Source organism: Alligator mississippiensis, chromosome 9, assembly GCF_030867095.1.
Source record: "Alligator mississippiensis isolate rAllMis1 chromosome 9, rAllMis1, whole genome shotgun sequence".
Taxonomy (NCBI): domain Eukaryota; kingdom Metazoa; phylum Chordata; order Crocodylia; family Alligatoridae; genus Alligator; species Alligator mississippiensis.
Window position 1 is genome coordinate 61,067 of NC_081832.1, and position 24,123 is coordinate 85,189.

The 24,123-nt window shown below is 54.3% G+C and overlaps 2 long non-coding RNA genes across 10 annotated transcripts in view; one reads left to right on the top strand and one right to left on the bottom strand.

Annotated features, from left to right (window-relative positions):
- The window catches only part of LOC132243405 (uncharacterized), a 58,496-nt gene extending 36,049 nt beyond the window's left edge, over positions 1-22,447 (bottom strand). The window contains exons 1-5 of one of the 9 annotated variants that reach the window (XR_009454951.1): positions 21,503-22,447; positions 11,896-12,040; positions 10,846-11,501; positions 3,103-3,169; positions 561-620 (exon numbers count right to left, since the gene is read on the bottom strand). This is a non-coding gene — a long non-coding RNA (uncharacterized LOC132243405). Of the gene's footprint in view, positions 1-560; positions 708-3,102; positions 3,173-5,408; positions 5,498-7,069; positions 11,502-11,895; positions 12,041-21,502 lie in introns of those variants that run through there. The other 8 variants (XR_009454944.1, XR_009454945.1, XR_009454947.1 and 5 more) reach the window with 8 other exon arrangements.
- LOC132243407 (uncharacterized) lies at positions 21,668-23,115 on the top strand. The gene is made up of 2 exons (XR_009454979.1): positions 21,668-21,753; positions 22,546-23,115. It is a non-coding gene; the product is annotated as an uncharacterized LOC132243407 (long non-coding RNA).
- The last annotated feature ends 1,008 nt before the right edge of the window (positions 23,116-24,123 follow it).

Below are 24,123 nucleotides of genomic sequence, written 5' to 3' on the forward strand. Positions count from 1 at the left end.
TGGGTCCTGCCCACTGGGCTCCAGAAACCCCAGGGGAAGGGCAACAGAGTGAAGTGCCCAAGCCCATAGCAGATAGCACGCACGCACCCCCCACAGGCTCTACTCAGGCTGTGCCATCAATGAAAGCGGGAGCTGTGCTCCGCTCCCCCCTCAGGCCACAGCAGCGGCCGCCTGACACATCCAGGACCCCGATCCAGTAACCTTGGCGACTGGGGTGCAGCATGTGGCTGTGGGTGCGAACTCAGGGGCACTGCCAGGGCCCAAGGGACCGTGCTTGGCAACTGAGGGGCGCTGGCAGGCTAAGGGGCCATGGGTGGGGAGTGACGAGTACAGGAATGGCCACGAGGTTGTGCACTGGTAAGATTCCAAGTGGCTTTAACATTGGAAACATATCAATAAAACAGTGTTCAACCAATCCCTATATATATATATATATAGTGGCATTTCCTTTTGATCATGAAAAAAGGTGGATTTGGGGGGCTAATCAGAGATTTTGTGATTTGTTTTTTCTTCTGAGAAAAGCAGGATCCCTGGTAATAAGTAAAGGAATGGCTACTTACCTAGAATGTTGTCTCTTAACCTTCAAAACTGTCCTCACCATAACAGAACTGTAGGCTTGTCTGTCAAAAGATTAAACAGTACCTGGTTCTCCATAACGTACACGACTGATTACAAACACTCTCTACGTCCATCACACACAGCTGAAACTGTATAAAGAAAAGTCATCTCAAACTCCAAGCGATTTCAGGGCTGAGCAACAAGAGCCACAAATGGGACACTGGATATGCTGAGATCAGCCAAGGAAATCCAGGCTGAAATGCTACTGGCTAAAAGGTAAAAAAACAAAACAAAACAAAAAAAACTATTCCACCCCAACTCATACTCTCAGAAAAACTATCTGGCAATTTTTATCTGGAATGATTATACTTAGTGGACAAACGAGGCCCCTCGATGCAGAACCATATTCCGTCATTGCTAAAGTACCGAGTGTCTGCTCGAGTCTAAGGTGAGGATTCTTAGGGAGTCCTGAACACTCCTCACCCTTCTTCTGCTACGTTACATTACTCCTCCCTCCCAATACTCTGATCCCAGAAGCTGTTCAGTCTGAAACACCATGAGTAGTATGTGAGAGAAGTCTTGAGGGAGTTGAGATGTATAGGTCAGTAATCACGTGCAATGCTAATGAGGTGACCTCCGGAAAGACGAACAGTCCCAGGCCTCGCCTCAGTTTCCCTGCTCTCCGCTCTATTGGCCAAGCGCTCCTTACCTCAGACAAACAGGGTGGAATACAGAAATTTCAACCTGAACTCTATAAAACCCCCACACAAAGGTAGAGATGCGGGATTCTGGAACTGCCCTCAAACCTGGAGGATGGACTGCAAGGGGCTGTGGCACCTTCCCACCCGGTACCGTGTATGCCTATGTATTCTTTGCTTTACGTAGCTGCTGTCAGCAAAAGTGCCTGACTACTAATATCCCAATAGACTGGTGTACATTTTTTGAAGGAACTTGCTCCAGCTTATCTTCTACTTCTCCAGAGCCATCCTGGGTGTAACATGTGCATCTGCACGCACAAAATACTGCCCACAGGCCAGATCCAGCATGGGGAGAGACATTGTCTGTTCCTCGGTCCCGCCTGGCTCGGGCACCGTCCAGCCCGTGGCACATCGTGCCATCCCTGCGAATGCGGCAGGGCTGTGGCTAGACTGCCCTTCTAGGCAGCCTGGACAGCAGTGGCTCCTTCCAGCTGTCACTGCCACTGGTCCCAGCACCGTGCTACTGGCAGTTCCCCCACGCACAGCCCCGATCCCGCCCCACCCCGCCCCAGCTCTGGACTTAGCCCAGTGGAGGAGACCAGCCAGACCCGCATGCACAGCCCCGACCCTGCTCTGGACTCACCCACCCACGCTGACCAATGGCACCAGCAGCAGCAGTCGAGCAGAAGCTGCTGCTCGATGAAAAAGAAAAACTGTTCCTCCCCTGCTGCTGGGTCCTTTTTTGCTGCAGCCGCTCATAGCTTGCACCCGTGCTGCCCTGCATCTCCTCTGCACTGCTGCTGCTGCCCCAGCAGTGATGGTGGCAGAGGCTCAGCAGGGCAACCTGGGTGCAGGCTCCAGGTAGCTGTAGCAAGAACAGCCTAGTCACTGTAAGAGGGAGGGGCCATTTTTCTCTCATGCCAAGCAGCAGCTTCTGCCCGACCGCTGCCAGTACTCAATGTGGGTGGGCGGTCTGGAGCAGGAGCAATGTGGGCGAGGGTTGGAGGTGTGCACGCAGGTTGTGACTGGTCTACTATGGCTGAGGTGAGTCCAGAGCAGGCGTGGGGCAGGCTGGGATTGGAACTGGGATTGTCCACTGTTGGTAGTGGCAGGGATGAGCCGTAGAGCCCACAAGCTTGGCACATTTGGGGCTCGGGTGGAGGGGGGTGTTGACTGCCCTGCTGCAATTCCCCAAAACTGCCTGTGTGGGCCACAAGTCCAAATACTTGCCTGCCCCTGGCTGACACCAATGTCCACCATATACAGGAGACAATGCTACCACTGCACAGCCAGAGAAGGAGGGACAAGGAAACAAACAGAAAAACACCTTAAAGCTGAGAGAAGCAAAGAGCGGGGGGCAAAGGAGTATTCTCCCCACTTCCCCTACAACGCTCGAAAGGAAGTTGAAAAATGTGGTGCAGGCCTGCTGCAGACTGGGACAGGACAAGGGATTTCATGGGAAGCCTTCCAAGGAAGGATGAGACTAGGAGAGGCTGACAGAGGCTGTCAGGTAGGACAAGGTCACAGGGCCTGGATATTGGGCACATAAGGTTCAGTGGCTAACAAGTGCTGAAGCCTGCAGACATCAAAGTGCTCAACACCTCATCCTGGCACAGGAAGGGAGAATACAAAGGCTGTGGGGTCTGGGCCACTGGGATCCTGTGAGCCAAGGGGCAGGTCATTGCTTTTGAAGGGTGCTACCAGCAGTTAGAGGCAAGAGCTGCAGTCACTGGAGGTGTTATCGTAGGAGCACGACACACAGATGATGTGCCTCCAGGCAGAAGCCTAAGCAGCTGCGGGTGCATTTTGCCCCATGAGAGTGTTTAAGGCAGAAACTCGTACTCACCTGTTACCCGTGGTGCCTTGGATATTTCCAAGTCCCACTTCTTTCACGCTGCAGCTCCTCGCTGACACTGCTTCCATGAACAGGTGCACAAGGAGCAGTTGCAAAGAAAGGAAAGACCCACGTTAGACCGTTTCATTAGAGTGAGAAGACACACACCATTAAACGCACCGCAGTAGATGAAATGACCCCCATGGGCCAGCCCGGCACATTCCCATTCAGACTTATCAAATGACCACACACACACACACACACACACAAAATCACACTTTTCTACACACACTACTACAAAAAAGGTTTCCAAATCACCATGCATTTTCCCTCATACAACATAACCATATTTCCATATGCTTACCCCATTGCCACACAATTTTCCACAGGTTGCACAAAACAGTTCCCAAATCACCCTAAAGTTACCACTCCATTTTCTAAAAATTAAATTACCATATTTCCATGCAAAACCCCTATAGTTCCAAATGTCCTATATACCACAAGGTCCTAAATGCCACAACAAAAATCGCATGTCCAAACATTTCCAGGAAAAAGTTCACAAAGCACCACTGAACTCTCCCAATACCACCATATTTCCCCAAAACGTTTCTACAAAAAAACTTCCATATCACCACACAAAATGACCAACCTCCCACCTAAAAAAACCCACAAAAAAACCACCACACTGCCAGAAAAAAAGGTTTTCAAATCAGCACCAGTTTTCAACATGGAAACCACCACGTGTCCAAACACAGGCGCACACATGCCCACAAAAATTTTTCCAGCCCTTGCCCACCATTTCCCTCACACAACACAAGCATATTTCCACACTTACCCAGTCACCACAAACTATTCCACAAGTCCCACAACACACAAGTTCCACAAAAACAGTTCCTAAATCACCCTAATATTACCAGACCATTTTCCACACACAAAAAATCACCAGATATATCCACTCACATTTTCACATACACCTGCCAAATCACCAGTTTTCCACGCAAAAAAATCACACTTCCAAAACAAATCCTTTCACCAGACACCATCACATCTTCCACAAAAAAGCACATTTCCACAGACACGCTCCCCAGTCCCCACAGAATTCTCCCAATACCACGTTTCCCCACACCTTTCCACCAACGCATCACCAAATTACCACAAAATGACTAACCTTCCACCAAACAAATCAGCACTTCCAGATAAAAAGGGGGTTCTCAAATCACCACACAGAACAAACTGTTTTCCACACAAAAGTCGCCACATGCCCTCAAAAAAGGTTTCCAAATCCCCACACCATTTCCCCCACACAACACAACCATATTCCCATGCACACAAATTTCCAGTTCCCACAAACACCAGTTGCACAAACAGCTCCCAAATTACCCTAAAACTACCACACCATTTTCCACTGGCATAATCACCACATTTCCACAGAGTTGCTAAATCACCAGTTTTCCACACAAAAATCACATTTTCTAACAAACAAGGTCCTTTCGTACCACACATCACCAGTTTTTCACAAAATTTTAACATTTCCACACACTCCCAAATAAACGTCCCAAATCCCCACAGACTTCTCCCAACGTCACAAAATATCTCCAAATATTTCCACAAAAACGCCTCCAACTCACCACAAAAGATGGCTGGTTTTCCACACGCAAACCACCACAAGCCCACACACGAGCCCACAAAAAAGGTTTCCAAATCCCCAGACCATTTCCCTCACACAACACAGCCGTATTTCCACACAGTGAACCAATCCCCATACAATTGTCCACAGGTCCCACAACACACCAGTCACACAAACAGTTCCCAAATCACCCTAAAATTACCACACCACTTCCACACAAAATCAACAGATTTCCACACACATTTCTACAAGGTTCCCAAACCATCACGTTTCCACACAAAATAGCAGTATTTCCAAAAAAGGCACTATATCACCGCACACAATGACCAAATTCCCCCCAAACAATCACATTTCCACAATTTCCAAATACAGGTCCCAACTCCTCACACAATTCTGCGAATACCACCATATTTCACACATTTCCACAAAACACCTCCAAATCGCCACACTACATGACCAACTTCCCACCAAAAAGATCATCACACTGCCACAAAAAATGTTTCCCAAGTCCCCACACAAAACGGGCAGCATGAAAACCCCCCGGCGCTCACACAGCTCCACGCCACTGCTCACGGGCACATTTCCACCCCCGCCCGCCCAACACGACCGAGACACCCCGTCCCCCGGGTCCGTCCGGCGCCGGGGCCTGCCCGCCCGCCCCGCGCTGCCCCGCCGCGCAACGAGGCCGCACCAGGAGCCCCAGGAGAGCGGCGGCTCCGACCCCGTGCGGGGGGCGCGGGGCGAGCAGCGCGCCCAGGGCCAGGCGGAGCGGAGCGGAGCAGCGTCCCGCCAGCACCAGCTCGAGAAGGAAGGGGCCGAGCTGCGGCACCGCGCACAAAACACCCGCCCGCCCCCCCGTGCCCTGCCCCGCCCCGCCCCGCACGTGGCCATGGGGGATCCCGCCTGCAGCGCTGATGCCTCCGCTGGGCAAGCGGCTGCCTGACAGCCCCGAGGGCCGCGCACAGCACCCCGGTCTGCTCTGCCCCGAGCCAGCCTTGCAGACGGCCCCACACGTGCCGGCTCAGAGCTGCCCCTCGTGTCCAGAGCGCACGGCAGCGCCGGAGCCCGGGTGCTGCTGCGGAGCGTGCCCGCCGCCCACCGGGCTCTGACTGACACCGGGAACCGCGTGTCCACCCCACGCCTGATAACGCTGCAGGCCCTGGTTCCCACGTGCTGCTCTAATGACGAGGCATCCTGCTTTTCCCAGATTTAAAAAAAAAAAAAAAAGCAAAATCTCTGATAAATAACCCCACTAATTCTCAAATAAAAACACCAAAATGCCTGATTAAAATGAAAGGCCCCTCAACTCCCCACTCCGCCCAACCTCCTGGCCCCCAGCTCTACCAGAGGGGGCCCCCAGCTGCCAGCACTATGGGGCCAGGGACCCGTGTCCACGGCGCCCTGCCCGGCAGGAGACAGCGGCTGCTGCAGCAGACCAAAGGCCAGCTCCCCCCACCCACTGCCTGCCTGCTGCGGGCTCAGGCTGGGTGGGGGGTTCCTCACAGCTGTGCGCATTCCCGAGGGGCAGCGGGAACCCGTGCCCACAATCCTGTGTGCAGGGCAGGGGCAGGCTGCCCACTGCAGACTCAGGCTCCCTCCCTGCTGCCCTCGCCCCGGGGCCTCTGCAGCCCAGCAGGTGCAACCCATTGCTTTCGGGAACAGTGGGACCACAGCCCCAGCCCACACAGCACCAGTGAGGGACACAACCCCATGCCACCGTGCACTTAGGGGATGCATTGCCCCCGCTCCCCCACCAAACCCAGCCCTGGAGCACCTGTTCACCCACCTGAGTCGCATTTGGGACTGATCTTTTCCGTGGGGACAAGGCTGCGGGTCAGGAGTGAGGGCAACACAAGACAAGCAGAAGCTGTGGGCTGGGAGTCAGGGGCACCAAAGCATCCCACAAGCACGGGCTGGTGGGCAGCAGCGCAGAGCACCCCCAGCACCAGGCTCCTCCCCCACTAGCCAGAAGCACAGGGACCCCCCCCCCCCAGTGCCCTGCCCTGCCCTAGGACACTGCCACAGACATGCATGCACCCCTCACCTAGTCTGGAACACATCTCTGACACCCGTGCATCCTGGTCCCTGCTCCTTTGTAGTTCAAACCCAACAATACCATAAAGTCCCCCCCTGGCTCTACGCTCAGGTGACTGGGCCTGCACAGGCAGTGTCATGTCACCCAGGGGGAAACCTGCACAGGACCCCTCGGCACGAGAGGTATGCTGCCTCCCTGGAGCAAAGATTCGGGATGTGACGGAGGTAATCCAGGCCAGGATCAAGCCCACCGATTACTACCCCATGGTCCTAGTCCATGTGGGTACTAATGACGCGGCCAGGAGAACCCCCGATCACCTGATGGCAGACTACAGTGCTCTGGGTGGCGTGCTGAAGGAGTTCGGTGCACAGGTGGTTTTCTCTTCCATCCTACCAGTGACCGGACGAGGAAGACGGCAGGAGAACTGCATCCGAGAAACCAACTGGCGGCTTCGGCAGTGGTGTCTCGAGGCAGGCTTCGGCTTCCTGGACAATGACCCGCACATCACGACGAGGGACATGCTCAGCTGGGAAGGGCTTCACCTGTCCCCCAAAGGTAAGCGTGTGTTTTCTACTAGGTTGGCGGATCTCCTCCGGCGGGCTTTAAACTAGGCTCATCGGGGGGAGGGGACTACGAGGGCAGGGGAAGCTGTGGACCACCAAACCATGTGGCACCCACAAGGACAGCCCAGCCTGAAGAAGGTGAACATTGGAGACCTGAAAGCCATGGGGAGACCAGCACTACAGAACAGGTAAGAAACAAGAAGGTCAGAAACAATGGGCCCCTTGGGACTCGGAGTGGGGCGGCAGCAAAGGCGCCAGTCGCAGGGCTCAAGTGCCTATATACTAATGCTAGGAGCATGGGGAACAAGCAGGATGAACTAGCGCTCCTGCTTGCACTAAACACCTATGACTTAGTGGGGCTAACAGAGACCTGGTGGGATTCATCCCATGACTGGGCGGTACATATTGAGGGCTATAGATTGTACAGAAAGGAAAGGTTGGGGAAGAAAGGGGGGGGGGGGGTTGCACTTTATGTCAGTGAGCAATATACATCAACCCTCATCAAGACAGAATCCAAGGTTGAGGAAGTAGAAGGATTGTGGGTTAGGCTACATGGGGGGCAAGGAGAAAGGGATTTGGTGGTAGGGGTCTGCTACAGACCCCCACACCAAGGGGAAGAAATAGATGCGGGGCTCCTGAGGCAACTCTCGGAGACCATAAAAGCTAAAGAGGCGGTAGTCATGGGGGACCTAAACTACCCGGACATCTGCTGGGAGACGCAGACAGCAAGGTCCCATCGCTCACGCAGGTTTCTAACCTGTGTACAGGACCTCCACCTGACACAGGAGGTGCATGGTCCCACTAGGGGGAATGCCATACTGGATCTGGTATTGGCAACGGGAGATGACATGATAGGGGACCTCCAGATCGGTGGCCATTTGGGAGACAGCGATTACCTTATAATAGAATTCAACATAAGACGTCGAGTGGGTAAGGTAACTAGTAGGGTGAAAGTGCTAGACTTTAGGAAAGCTGATCTCAATGCACTCAGGCGATTAGTCAAGGACGCACTGCACAGTAGGAGTTTTGAAGGGATGGGAGCCCAAGAAGGGTGGCTGTGCCTTAAGGAAACGATCCTTTGGGCACAAAGCAAGACGATCCCCGAGCGAGGCAAAAGAGGGAAAGGGGCCAGGAGGCTTCCATGGCTGACCAGAGAAGTCCAGGGCAGCCTAAGGGCCAAAAGGGGAGCACATAAAAAGTGGAAACAGGGTGAGATCACTAAAGATGAATATACCTCCTCTGCTCGTGCTTGTAGGGAGGCAGTTAGGCGGGCCAAAGCTACCATGGAGCTGAGGATGGCAACCCAAGTAAAAGACAACAAGAAATTGTTTTTTAGATATATTGGGAGTAAAAGGAAGGCCCAGGGAGGAATAGGACCCCTGCTAAATGGGCAGAAACAATTGGTGACGGACAGGGGGGACAAGGCTGAACTCCTCAACGAGTTCTTTGCCTCAGTGTTCCTAAGCGAGGGGCACAAGTCTCTCACTGGGGTTGTAGAGAGGCAGCAGCAAGGCGCCAGACTGCCATGTGTAGATCCTGAGGTGGTGCAGAGTCACTTGGAAGAACTGGATGCCTTTAAGTCGGCAGGCCCGGATGAGCTCCATCCGAGGGTGCTGAAGGCACTGGCCGACATCATTGCAGAGCCACTGGCGGGAATATTCGAACGCTCGTGGCGCACGGGCCAAGTCCCGGAGGACTGGAAAAAGGCTAACGTGGTCCCCATTTTCAAAAAGGGGAGGAAGGAGGACCCGGGCAACTAGAGGCCAGTCAGTCTCACCTCCATCCTTGGTAAAGTCTTTGAAAAAATTATCAAGGCTCACATTTGTGAGAGCCCGGCAGGGCAGATTATGCTGAGAGGAAACCAGCACGGGTTTGTGGCGGGCAGATCGTGCCTGACCAATCTAGTCTCTTTCTATGACCAGGTTACGAAATGCCTGGACACAGGAGGAGGGGTGGATGTCGTATACTTAGACTTCAGGAAGGCCTTCGATACGGTATCCCACCCCATACTGGTGAACAAGTTAAGAGGCTGTGACGTGGATGACGACACAGTCCGGTGGGTGGCGAATTGGCTAGAGGGCCGCACCCAAAGAGTCGTGGTGGATGGGTCGGTCTCGACCTGGAAGGGTGTGGGCAGTGGGGTCCCACAGGGCTTGGTCCTTGGACCGATACTCTTTAATGTCTTCATCGGCGACTTGGACGAGGGAGTGAAATGTACTCTGTCCAAGTTTGCAGATGACACAAAGCTATGGGGAGAAGTGGACACGCCGGAGGGCAGGGAACAGCTGCAGGCAGACCTGGATAGATTGGACAAGTGGTCAGAAAACAACAGGATGCAGTTCAACAAGGAGAAATGCAAAGTGCTGCACCTAGGGAGGAAAAATGTCCAGCACACCTACTGCCTAGGGAATGACCTGCTGGGTGGCACAGAGGTGGAAAGGGATCTTGGAGTCCTAGTGGACTCCAAGATGAACATGAGCCGGCAGCGTGACGAAGCCATCAGAAAAGCCAATGGCACTTTATCGTGCATCAGCAGATGCATGACGAATAGGTCCAGGGAGGTGATACTTCCCCTCTATCGGGCGCTGGTCAGACCGCAGTTGGAGTACTGCGTGCAATTCTGGGCGCCACACTTCAAGAAGGATGTGGATAACCTGGAGAGGGTCCAGAGAAGGGCAACTCGTATGCTCAAGGGCCTGCAGACAAAGCCCTACGAGGAGAGACTAGAGAAACTGGATCTTTTCAGCCTCCGCAAGAGAAGGTTGACAGGCGACCTTGTGGCTGCCTTTAAGTTCATCACGGGAGCACAGAAGGGAATTGGTGAGTATTTATTCACCAAGGCGCCCCCGGGGGTTACAAGAAACAATGGCCACAAGCTAGCAGAGAGCAGATTTAGATTGGACATTAGGAAGAACTTCTTCACAGTTTGAGTGGCCAAGGTCTGGAACGGGCTCCCAAGGGAGGTGGTGCTCTCCCCTACCCTGGGGGTCTTCAAGAGGAGGTTAGATGAGTATCTAGCTGGGGTCATCTAGACCCAGCACTCTTTCCTGCTTATGCAGGGGGTCGGACTCGATGATCTACTGAGGTCCCTTCCGACCCTAACATCTATGAATCTATGCACCCACACCCCATGAGCATGGAAGAAAAATGGTTGCACTGCCCAGCCACACCTACATGAACTGCACTCCCCCCCCCCCCCCCAAAGTGTTTCCCGGGAAGCTCACAGAGGGCAACACAGTGCGATTCCCTCATCTCTGTGCCTTACCCCATACACCTTCTACTGCTGCAGACCTGGAGGCATTTTGCAAGGTGCTCTGTACAGCAGTTTCAGCTTAACTCCATAGAAAAATTGCTCCTTCTTAAGGGCAACTGTGCACTCCCTTACATCACCTTCCCACATACACAGGAGGCAGTGGCTACACAGCAGAAGCACAGACAGAGGAGGAGAGAGGGGAAAAAAAGGCCCTGAGACAAACAGCTTCAGGCTGAAACAAGCAAAGAGTATGCAGGCATAAAACTCTCTTCCCCACCTCCCTTGCAACTCTCCACGTGCAGCTGGGAAATACTGGTGGAGCCAACCTGCAGACTGGGATGGGACAAGGGATTTCATGGGAGGCCTTCAGGGGAAGGGTGAGACAGAGGCTGACAGAAACATTAGGGTAATGGGCTCTGTGGTGTTGGCCACAGGAGGACAAGAGGTTAATATGTGCTGAAGCTGCCAGAGTTCCAAGTGCTCGACACCTAATCCAGACACCGGGAGGTACAACAGCAAGTCTCTGGGTCTGAGCCACTGGTATCAGCCTGGCCCAGGGGCAGGCCATTGCTTTTGCAAGGCTCTCCTAGTACTTGGGAAGCAACAGCTGCAGCCGCTGGAGGTGCTAGCTTTGGATGCTTGCAAGCAAACGACGTGCGTGCGGTCAGAAGCCGAGGCAACTGCTGGCGCGTTGCGTTCCCTGACCGTGTCCGAGGCAGGAACGCACAGGCACCTGCTGCCAGGCTTGGCTTGGATGTTTCTGAGAGACCGGTGCGGGCCCCAAACGCTCGTTTCTCAGTAGCTCACGCAGGGACCCGTTGCAGATGCGACAGATGTTGGGGGCCCTTCTACTCCGGGCCTTTTGGTGTCGAATGTCACGCTGCGCCTCCTCACCGATAAGCTGGTTCCAAGGACAGGAGCGCAAGGACTAGCCTGTGAGAAAGGGCAGACACACATCAGACACTTTCACACAAGGTAAAATGCTCACACTGTTAACCCCAGCACAGATAGCGATAAGATGACCCTGATGCCAGACTCGGCCATTCTCAAGGTGCCTAGGCTGAGCCGCACTTATGCTGTTAAGCACAAGGGCCAAGGCTTTGTTCTGAGTAACCGCAGCGTGAACCTTTGCAGTTGTGACAACTAACTTAGGCAGCAAGTAAAGGAAACCATCAAACACAATTAAACAAAGCACAAGGCCTAAAAGGAGCTAACGGACCATACATAAATGATCCCTATATGGTATATCATAGGTTTATCTTTAGCTAGCAGTGTGGCAATTGATGTAACTAAATATACTGCATGTTATTTTCTATAATAGATATACTTTTGCCCTCCTCTGAACCCTCACAAGGTTGTCCACATCCCTCTTGAAGTGTGGCATCCAAAACCGGGCAGAGTACTCCGACTGCAGCTTGACCAATGTCGCATAGAGGGTAAGTATCACCTCCCTGGACCTGTTTGTCCTGCACCTGCAAACACACAATAAAGCGCGGTTAGCTTTACCAATCGCTTTGTCACGTTGACAACTCACGCTCATCTCGGTGTCGATGCTGGCTCCGAGATCCCTTTCCGCTGCTCTGATGCTGAGAAAGCCCTCCCGCAGCCTGTAAGCGTGCCGGTGATTCCTTCTCCCTAGGTGCAGCACTTTGCACTTGTCTTTGTTCAACTGCATCCTATTCTGGTCTGCCCATTTTCCAACCTGTCCAGGTCCCCACAGATTTGGTCCCAACCCTCTAGTGCACTGGCTCTCAAACTTGGTTTTGCGTGGACCGCTTGAAAATTGCCGAGGGTCTCAGCGGACCGCTTAACCTCCGTCACCAGAAAAAAAAGTAATCAACTGCAGGGCCAAATGCAGAGATTCTCAATTGTTCTGCAACCTTTCTGAGGACCACCTACATGGAGCTTGTGGACCAGTGCTGGTCCAGAGACCACAGTTTGAGGACCTCTGCTTTAGCATGTTAACGTTACCCATAAATTTGGTATCATCTGCATATTTGGACAGAGTGCTTTCCACGCCCTCATCCAAGTGACTGATGAAGACATTAAACAGCACAGGTCCAAGGACCGAGCCTTGTCAGACTCCACTGCCCACATCTTTTCAGGTTGATACCAACCCATCCACCGCCATTCTCTGGGTATGACACTGAGCCATTTTGCCACCCACCTGATCGTGTAATCATCTATGTGACAGCGGCTCAGTTTATTAATGACATTAGAATGAGATACCATATTGAAGGCCTTCTTAAAATGCAAGTAGATGACATCTACCTCAATTCCTGTGTCTAAGCATTTTGTGATCTGGTCATAAAAAAGAAACAAGGAGTCAGGCAGGATCTACCTGTTATGAACATGGGCTCACTGCCCTTCAGCAACCCCCCACCTTCCAGGACTCCCACAAATGTGATCCTTAATGTTTTCAAAGGTTTTCCTCAGAATAGAAGTGAGACTAACTGGTGTCTAGTTACCCAGATCCTCCTTTCCCTTCTTAAAGGTAGGGACCGCACTGGCCCTTTTCCAGCCCTCTGGGACCTGACCCGAGTGCCACGAGTGCTCAAACAGCTGTGCCGGGGCTCTCCTATAATGCTGCCAAATCCTTCAGCACCTTTGGATGAAGATCACATGGGTCTGCTGACTTAAACACATCCAGTCTTTCCAAGTGCCTCTTCACCAAGTTGGCACAAACACTTGGTGGGCTGGTGTCCCGTTTATGCCTGTTTAGCATCCAACTGGGAGATCTGTCCTGATCCATGTTCAGGAATACAGAAGCAAAAAACTCACTGAAGAGCTCAACCTTGCCCTGCCCACCCCACCTATCACTATTTGCACTGGTTTGTCTTGTAGGGTTCCTATGCTACCATGGCACCTTCTTTTTACTCCTTATACACCTAAAGAAAGACTTTTTACTTGTTTTTAATTTTTGTTGCCAGCCCAAGTTCCATTTCTACTTCTCCCTTTCTAACTGCCTCCCTGCAAATGCGGGCCAAGTAGGTATACTCCACCTTGATAGATCTCACGTGCTTCCACTATCTATATGCCTCTTTTTTGCCCCTAGGTTTTCCTGCATTTTGCTGTTCAGCCAAGAGGGTTTCTTGGCCCCTTTTTCCCCTCTCCTGTGCAACGGGATCATCTTCTTCTACACCTGTAGGATTGCTCCCTTTAGGAACAACTGCCCTTCCTGGACTCCCATCTCACCAGTGCTCTTGTCCTTCAGCACCTCACTAACTAATCTCCTGACCACACTGAATTCTAGCACTCCTACCCTACTGGTTATCTTTCCCGCCCTGTGCCAGATAGTGAATCCAATCAATGGATGGTCACTGTCCCCTAGGTTACCTTGTGTAAGTCGACCCCCTACCAGGTCATCCCCTGTAGCCAGCACCAAGTCCAGTAAGAGGTCCCTAGTGGGACCATATACCTCTTGTGTTAGATGAACATGCTGTTTGAAACAGTTAACAAGTAATAAGCCTGCATTTACATCACAAGCAATGGCCTGAGAAAGTACAATAAGAATCTGTTTCTCCAGCCTTCAATACCAGGTGAGACCAAAGATGAGTAACTACTTCCTGAAAAGGTGGGAAAAAGCAGCTTAAAACACCAACTAATTTTTGGTTTTGTGAACCTTTGTAAATTAAAATAGGTCTAGACAGCAGAGTAAAAGAAACAAAACAGGGCAAGGAGCATTCCCAGGTGGGCACGGAAAGACATGAGCAATGCTCTTCCCTTCCAGAGTTGTATTTTTTCCAGGGACACAGGCCCCAGCTCATTGGCATCTCCCAAGTCCACGGGAAAACGGATTCACTCCCGTTCCCAAACTTCCAGTGACACCAATCTGCTTGACACGTATCGGAATATCCATTTAAAAAACAAAGCAAAAACCACATGTAAACATTAGATGTGAACAGAGGAAAGCTTTAAAAGACCTTTGCAAAGTGGAGGCAACCTGTTGTTAGCCTCCTCCTCCCTCCTGCACAGGTGAGAATCTGTATTCCAAACATCTCAAACTCCCCTGAAGTTGAATTGATGTCCTGCGGTGCTTCCTGAACAACAACAGGTTTTTTCATCTTTTTCTGCTTAAAAAATGAAAATTTGGTGCTTTGCAAGCTGCTCTCTAGACAGGTTTCAGCATCAGCATAGAAAAGGGGAGTGAGGGGCACTGGCCTTGAGGGGGGTATAGCTTGGGAGGGAGGGAACATGCCACGGGCAGGGCACGAGCGTATTATGGCTGCTCAGCACCACAAATCCATGTGGGGAGACAGCTGCAGGGAGACAGTTTTTCAACAGTAGTCCTCCTTCCAGATACTCTGCTCCTAAAACCTGTTCCATATGAAACACCATGAGTAGCATGGGCAGATGTGGCCCATGGAGGGACTCAGTCTGCCCCTTGGCAGGTACATCAATCGTGTCTTGCCCAATCACTGTCTAGCCTCTAGTGCATCCCACTGCCTCCGGGCATGCAGCGGGGTGCGCCTGGACTGCCTTTCCAGGCTGTACAGGAAAAGACAGCTGCTTCTAGTTTCTCCCGGCACTGCCCCAAAACCAAGCTACTGGCAGGGACCCACACGCACAGCTCCAACTCCATCCAGCCAGTGCCCACTCAGGACTAGGCCCAGAGTGGACGAGCACCAGCCCAGCCAGAACCCGTGCACACAGCCCAAAACCCAAACTGCACTGCGCCTCCTCTACACATGCCCACCCACGCTGAGCAGCGGCCATAGCTGCTGGAGGCGAACGCAAGCTCATGCTCGGCACAAGGGACAAGTGGCCCCACACCCTTCACAGCTACCATGCTCTTCTGGCTGCAACCACTACGAGCCTGAGGCTGGACTGCCCTACGGTTCCTTTGCACAGCCGCCATGGCCCTGCTGCACGGCCCGGAAGCAGCAGCGATGGCAGTGGAGACAAGCCCCAGGGCAGCCCACATGTAGACTCTGCACAGCTGCAGGAAGAAGGGACTGGCCACCGTGACGAGGAGAAGTCATGTTTCCACCGTGTCAAGGAACAGCTACTGCTGCTGCTCAGTGTGCATGGGTTGTCTGGAGCAGGGGCACAGCGGGCCAGGGTTATGCACACAGGTTCCATCTGGTCAACTTTGTCCAGGGAGAGTCCAGAGAAGGTGCAGGGTGAGCTGGGGGTCGGGGCTTAAGCTGGGCACTGTTGGCAGTACGGGGAGGAGCCGTAGGGCACGCGGGATCTGGGCTATTCAGGATCGGCACCGCTGACCGGCCCGCTTCACCTCCCCAGTACCGCCTCTGTGGCCCACAGGCCCAAAGGGCTGCCGGCCCCTGCCTTACACCAACGTCCTCCATATGCGCAAGACACAGGCAGCACAGAGGAGGGGAGAAAAGGAAAACTGAAAGACATAAACATCTTAAAGCTGACAGAAGCAAACAGCACGGGGCAAGGAAGCACCACCCCCACCCTACAACTCTCTAAAGCAAGCTGGAAAACATTGGTGCAGGCCTGCTGCACGCTGGGACAGAAGACAGGATTTCATGGGAAGCCTTCCAAGGAAGGATGAGACTAGGAGAGGCGGACAGAGGCTGTCAGGTAGGACAAGGTCACAGGGGTTGGGTGTTGCACACATAAGGAGGAGTGGCTAACGAGTGCTGAAGACTGCAGAGATCAAAGGGCTCAACACCTCCCCCAGGCACAGGGGAAGAGAATACAAAGTCTGTGGGGTCTGGGCCCCCAGTATTCTGCAAGTCAAGAGGCAAGCCATTGCTTTTTGAGGGTGCTACCAGCAGTTAGAGGCAAGAGCTGCAGTCAGTGGAGATGTTCCCGTTGGAGCAGGGCACGTGAATGACGTGCCTCCAGGCAGAAGCCTAGGCAACTGCTGGTGCGTTCTGTCCGCTTGGCGTGTCAAAGCAGAAACACGTACTCGCCTGTGGTGCTTTGGCTATTTCCAAGGGACCGCCACACCCATCTCAGTACCCAGAATGACCCTTGCAGACTCGACAGCTCCTGGGGGCCCTTCTGCCCCAAGTAACACTTCTGTCACACTGCAGCTCACCACTGATATGCTGGTGCCAAGGACAGGTACATGAGGAGAGCCTCAGAGAAAGGGCACGCCCATGTTAGACCGTTTCACACGAGTGAAAACGCACACGCTGTTAACCGCACCGCAGTGGATAAGACGACCGCCGTGGGCCGACCCAGCACATTTCCATTAAGGGTACCCAAATCACTACACAAATATCATCACTTATCTACACATTCCTACAAAAAGGTTTCCAAATCCCCAGAAAATTTCCCTGACACAACCTGACCATATTTCCATATGCTTGCCCAATTACCACACAATTTTCCACACATCCCACAACAAATCAGTCCCCTAAAAACCCTCCCAACTCACCCTAAAATTACCACACCATATCTCTAAACACATTTCTACAAACTACTCCTGGAGTAACCAGTTTTAAATACAGAGCCACTGTGTTTTCAGGGAAAGGAGCTATCATCACACACAATTCCCAGTTTCCCACAGCAAAAAACACATTTCCACATACATCCAGAAAAAAGGTCCCAAATCCCCAGATTTCCCCAAACATTTCCACAGAAACGCCCCAAATCACCACACTAAATGACCAACTTCCCACCCACAAAATCACCGCACTGTCAGAAAAAGGTTCCCAACTCACGTTTCCACACAGGACACAGCCCCCACAGACACCCCCGGGTCCTGCCCCCGCCGCTGCGGAACGACGCCGGGCCGGGCGGCCCAGGACAGCGGCGACGAGCAGCGGGGCCAGAGGCAGGCGGCGCGGGGCAGCGTCCCGCCAGCACCAGCTCTGAAGCTCCCGGGCTGCGGCACCGCGCACCCCGCACGTGCCCCGCTCCCACGTGGGTCACAAAACCAAGGTCCCCCCGGCGCCGCACCACGGTTCGAAGGAGAGCGCGCTCCGTGCTGCCCCCGGCGGCTCGCGCCGCGCACTGCAGCGGGGAGGGGGGGGGAGAGTGGGAGGGGGGCACGGACGACTCCTGAGGATGGCTCAGTGCTGCTCTCCTGTGGTCACGCCGGGCATTACAGCCAGCGGACAAGGACAGGGACAGAAGCGACTCCACGTGTCCTCCTGTCCCTGCAGCCGGGCGCGGAGCCGGGACGCAACGGCGGGGAGGGAGGAACCGCTCAGTGCTGCCGCGGGGCTCCCGCATATAGTCTACACGCAGCACACGCACTGTATACACATCTGCACACGCATCCCACCTCCACGCATTTCTGTCATGACAAGGACGTAGAATACGAATAATACGGGCAATTCTTCGCTCCCCCGCACCGGGCTCAACATGGTACTTATGTTAAAACAAGGACCCCCGGCCCCGCACAGCCCACGCCGCGCCCCGCCAGCGCAAACCGAGCTGCTGAAGATCAGTCGGACCAACCAGCACGCAGTTGGGCCTACTCCTCCTACCAAACCCAACAGCCAATCAGACTGCGGAGAACGAGACTTCCTCCTGGACCCGCCTCCACCGGCAAAGGCCAATCAAAGCGAGGAAGGGCGGAGTCTCCGAGACCCCGCCCATACAGCTCTTCCACCCAATCGCGGCTCGCCTCAAGGCGGCCAACGGGAACACGCGCCTCTGATGCCGGCCCTGCCGCGCGCTCCAGGACACGCCCCCAGCCCCGACTCCTGTGGTGATCGCTGGCGGGAGCCGCACGCGGGACTGACCTTTTCCGTGGGGACATGAACGGGGAGCGGGGGCTGCGGGTCAGCATCATAAGACAAGCGGAGACGAAGAGCTGGGAGTCAAGGGCGTTAAAGCATCTAACTAGCATGGGCTGCGGGGGCAGCAGCAAGGGGCACCCCCAGCACCAGGCTCCTCCCCCACAAGCCAGAAGCACAGGGACCCCCAGTGCCCTGCCCCAGACATGTATGAAACCCCTCACTGGTTTGTAACCCAACTCGGACCAGTGCATCCTGGTCCCTGCTCCTTTGCATTTCAAACCCAACCATACCATACAGTTCCCCCTGGCTCTGTGCTCAGGTGACTGCGCCTGTACAGGCAGTGTCATGTCACCCAGGGGGAAACCTGCACCCAAACCTCATGGGCTGAAGCTCAGGCATGGAAGAATGGTTGTACTGTGACCCACTCGACTGCCCGCAAGAAAGTGTTTCCCTGGGATCTCACGGAGGGCAACACAGAGCCATCCCATCACCTCTAACCCTTACCCCATTCGCCTTCCACTGCTGCAGATGTGTAGGCACTTCGCATGATGCTCTGTAGAGGGGTTTCAGCTTAACTCCGTAAGTAAATAGTTCTGACTGGAGGCCTATGTACACCCTCACACACCACCTCCCAGCATATACAGGAGACAGGAGGGCTACGCAGGTGCAGCATATACAGAGGAGAACAGAAAAGGAGCACTGGCACAGACAAGCAGCTCTAAGCTGAAAAAATGAAGGAGCGTGGAGGCAAGGGAGGCTCTTTCCCACCCACCTCACAATTCTTGTTGCAGCTAGGAAATACTGTTGCAGCCCCACTGCACATTGTGATGGGACAAGGGTTTTCATGGGAGCCATCATAGGAAGGCTGAGACAGAGGCTGACAGAGACAGCATGGTCATATGCCCTCTGGTGTTGGCCACAGGAGAATGAGAGGCTAATACGTGCTGATGCTGGAAGAGGTCCAAGTGCTCAACACCTAATCCAGGCACAGCAGGAAACAACAGGAAGTCTCTGGGTCTGGGCCACTAATATCAGCCTAGCCCAGGGGCAGGCCATTGCTTTTGCAAGGTGCCCTAGTAGTTCAGAGGCCAGAGCTGCAGTCACTGCAGGTGGTACCTTTGGACATGTGCAAGCAAACAACGTGCATCCAGTGAGAAACCAAGGCAACTAGTGGCACGTTGTGTTCCACGAGGGTGTCCAAGGCAGGAACACGCACTCACTTGCTGCCAGGGTTGGCTCGGATCTTTTCAAGAGATTAGCGCAGGCCCCATAACCCTGTTTCTCTACAGCCAGCACAGAGACCCTTTGCAGACGTGTCAACTGTCGGGGGCCCTTCCACCCCAGGCATTTTGGAGCCCATTGTCACACTGAACCTCTTCACCAATAACCTGGTGCCAAGGACAGTTGCACAAGGACTAGCCTGTGAGAAAGGGCGGATCCACATCAGACACTTTCACACGATGTAAAACGCTCACACTGTTAACCACAACACGGATGACAGTAACAGGATCCTTCTCCCAGCCTCGGCCATTTTCAAGGCACCTAGACTAAGCTGCAGAAGTGCTGCTAAGCAGAAAGCTCAAAGCCTTCTTCTCACTGAACGCAGCATGAACCCTTGCAGATATGACAACTAACTTGGCCAGCAAATAAAGGAAGGGCGCGAGAGAGGAGTGGGAGTGGGCGGGGGCCTGACTCCTCGCCACTGCACACACTACCAGGGAGAAACGGGGGCACATGCCCTCCAGATTTGCACGTAGGGTGGTGGCAGGCCGCCCGCAGCATGCTGTATCTTCCCAGACTGCTGGCTTCTCCTGGGGCCCTCTCTGGCCCAACAGGGCACACCCAGCATGGCAGGGCAGTCCAGGGTGGGGAACATCATTAGCATTGCTGCGAGCCCTGCACCGCAGTGGCAAGGAACCCCCTGCCCACCAGCTAGCAAGGGTGGCAGCGTGGAGTTGCGGTCCTTAGTCCCGGTGAGCAGGCATGGGGTGCCTCACCACGGTGGAGGAGGGTTCGCAACAGTGGCAACAAGCTTTGCTCTGCCCTGCCGTGATGGGTCCTACCCACTGGGACAGGAGGGCAGGGTGCCCAAGCCCACAGCAGGCAACCCCCATTCAGCACCCCCACCTCCCACAGGGACCAATCCAGCTGTGCAACCCATGAGAGAGGGGAAGCTGGGCTCTACACTCTCCGCTCCACTCAGGCCGCAGCAGTACTCGGGGGAGAAGCAGAGATGTCTCCGTCTCGTCGCTATCGGGCCGCGGCCGCAGCCGCAGCCATCCCGGGGCGCACGGAGGAGACTCAGTTCGCATGCGCACTACAGGGCGACCAAAAGCACTCATGACGCTTGCTCAATGGGCAATGACAGTATGCATGCGCCCGGAGAACTCTTGACGCCGGATGCGTACGTGTCCTAGGAAATGACCGTTTCCTCCTGCCGAAATAATTGATGGTTTCCCTGGTTACACATGCAATGAAGACAGCAGTCACACGGGTCGCGACCGCCCTGTGCACAAAACCGCCAGCGACGTTAAGCAAGCACAGGTGAAGACCTAGTGCGCATGCGCGGTACAGCTGAGCCTCCCAGTTGCGCGACGAAAATATCGATAATCTGCCATGGGCACGCACGCGCACATGGCAAGAGGCGGGCCATCGCGTTCCCCTTCAATCAGCAAAGCAAATAGGCATGCGCCGGGCAGTAAGTGGGCTGATGACCCGAATACCGAATTTATCTATAGAGGAACTTGTGCGTGCGCAGAGAACGCAGTCAAAAAACATCCAATACCGATGTTCAGGATTGGCACTTGTATCGTGAGCATCAGCGGCCGCTACCAGAAGAGTCATGGTTCAGTTTCCACGGTTACGGAGGAAGTGACGACATGTCAACCGCCGAAACTATGAGGGCACGTGTCAATACGCATGCGCATTAAGAATTAACACGACCGTTCCCTCCAGGGTCCAATACTCGGGGTAGAGATGATTGCCCACCCCCGCCGCCACGTCTCTCCAAGCCTACAGGCGCAGCCACAGGTGCCGCAGCGTTGAAAAAGAGGGCTGGGGGAGGCTCAGTATGCGTCTGGTATGCAAGGCAGGCTCCCAGTCGCATGACGAACACATCGATGAAAAGCCCTGACTACACTTGCACATTTGGGAAGTCGCCACATCGTTTTCCAAATCCGCAAGTACGCATGCTTTGGACCGTAAGATGCGGATCCCGGACACATGACAAAAGTTCGAGCGAGACTACGAAGATGCATGTGTACTTACGACGGTGTCGCACACGGCTTGCCCATCAAAGGGCAGTGGATGTACGCGTTTGCCTCTGAGCCTGATCAGCTGATCGCCGAGTCAATCGATGGCATCTCATTGCGCATGCGCATTGGTTAGTCTAATTGCGTCGAGCACCAATATAATCGATTGGCGCATGCTTCCTGCGAATCTGTGGACGCTGCCAGAGCGGCGATGATCGATGAGCGGCCGTGGTTACGGCGACAGGGACGACACGACGAAAACCGAAAGTACACATGCGTATTGGGAGTTAGCACTAGCGGGCACCCTGCGTCCAACCCTGGGTGAGGGGGCAAGCATAGACGGTCCCCCGCTTTCTCCTAGCACCCAGCCACAGCAAGTCACGGCTCGGCGCTGCTGTGCGGGAGAGCGGTTGCAGCGTAAAACCAGGGAGGGAGACCCAGCGTGCAGGCGCCATACAGTGCAGGCTCCCACTTGCGCCATGAAACCATCTATGAACAGCCATGAATACGCATGCGCACTGGGGAACAGGTGGTGCGTCGGAGAGCCCCAGCAGTGGGCAAAGCAAGTACGCGTGCGCGGGCCTTGTCAAGCTGATCAGCTGTCACTGCACCTGCTTCTGCGCACAGCAGCACGGGGTCGCTCCGCACAAGCACAGGTTTCCTGCACCCGCACACGGCGCAGATTTCCTCCTCCCTCCCGGCGTATTGTAGTCCGTGCTCCTGGAAAGCCGCCACGATCCCCTGTGCCGCATCATCTGCCAGGCTGCTCTCCGCATCCTGCCTCGCGCAACGATCTGTTTTCCATTTCCCCCCCGTGCACCTGCTGCTCTACTTTCCGCTCCCACCCCGGCGCACCAATCCGAGCTGACCGGATGCGTCTGGGGGATCCTTGGCAGCAACCAGGCCGCGTACTTCCGGTTGGCCCCTAACCCGTGCCCCGCCCCCGCCATCCCGCGTGTTCCACCCTCGCCTTGTGGCCCCAACCCTCCCCTGGGGCGGCCCCTCACGCCCCACCCCCCCCCCCGCAGCCAGGTCCAAGTGTGTTTGTTCCCTTCACAGCTCTTCACCGGGAGGCGGAACTCACGCCCATGGGACTCCAGACCCTAGGCCGGGAGGAAGCCCATTTTTCCTTGCGTGCCTAGAACCTGGCAGCCTTGCGGGGCCGAGGAGATCCCGACAGATCCTGCCTCCCGGATAAGGTCTTGTGTGGGCCATTGCTTGTGCTGCAGCAGCAGTCGGGAGAGGCAGGTCCAGGCCTGGGCCCTCGCCCCCCACTGCTAGTTGTATTGCATTGTGGCAAACCACCTGCTAGGCCGCGGTAGCAGCATTTCTGCTCAGGCAATGCTGGAGCCCCGAGTATGACAGTTCAGCCCATCGCCCGGACCCCTCTGACCACTCCTGCTGCCGTTGCAAGGGGCCCGCTCTTCTTCTCAGTCTTGGTGCTCTGGAGCTGGCCTGTGTGCACAGGTTGGCAGCCTGTCCCGCGCCTAGACCTCCTGTTTTACAGCCTGTGCATGGCTTTCAACTCCTTCCACTAACACTGTCTTGGTTTTTGCTTCAAGCTTATCCTAAATGATACAGCCCTACCCACCCCTGCAACATGTTAATAAAGCTTCCAGTGTATATTTACCTGGAGCAAAATGTGGGTTCTTTTCAATGAGATGCTGCACCTCACAGTCTGTGCCCCCGTTTCTAATGCACAGAGAGGTACAACAGCAAGTCTGTGTCGGGCCCGCTGGTATAGGCCTAGCCCAGGGGCACGCCGTGGCTTTTGGAAGACGCTCCCAGTAGCTTGGAGGTGAGAGCCATAGCCACTGGAGGCGGTACCTATGGACCTGCCCAAGTGAATGATGTACATCCAGTCAGAAGCCAAGGCAACTGCTGGAGCGTTGTGTTCCCCAGGTGTGTCAAGGCAGAAACGTGCACTTACCTGCTGCAAGGGCTGGATCAGCTGTTTCCAAGAGACTGGTGCAGGCCCCAAATGCCCATTTCTGAACAGTCTGCACAGAGACCTGGTTGCAGACGTGTCAGGTGTCAAAGGCCCTTCTACCCCCTGACTTTAGGTGCCGATTGTCACGTTGCACCTCCTCGACGATAAGCTGGTTCCAAGAACAGGTGCACAAGGACAAGCCTTGGAGGCCCACATCAGACAGTGTCACGCAAGATAAAATATTCACAGCGTTAACCCCAACACACTGATGATGGTAAGATGACACCTGTGTGCTCACCAGTCTCAGGACTTGGTTTCACAGCTCCCAGCTGACTTAAGCACGAGAAATGTCTCTCAGGGAAATAGGAAAAGCTATAAAGAAGTTTTAGCCAGTATAGGGTGGGGGTAACTGGGGACAGTATAGCTGGGTAACTAGGACCAGTAAAGGGGGGAGAATTTGAACCAGTATAGCTGAGTAACTGGGACCAGTAATGGGGGTGTAAACGGGACCGGTAAAGGTGGAGATAACTGGGACCAGTCTAGTAGTGTAACTGGGATGAGTAAAATTGCGGGTAACTGGGACGAGCATAGCTGGGTAATTGGGACCAGTGAAGTGGGGGTGTAACTGGGACCAGTAGAGCTGGGTAATTGGGATCACTAAAGGTGGGGGTAGCTGGGACCAGTATAGCTTTTTAATTAGAACCAGA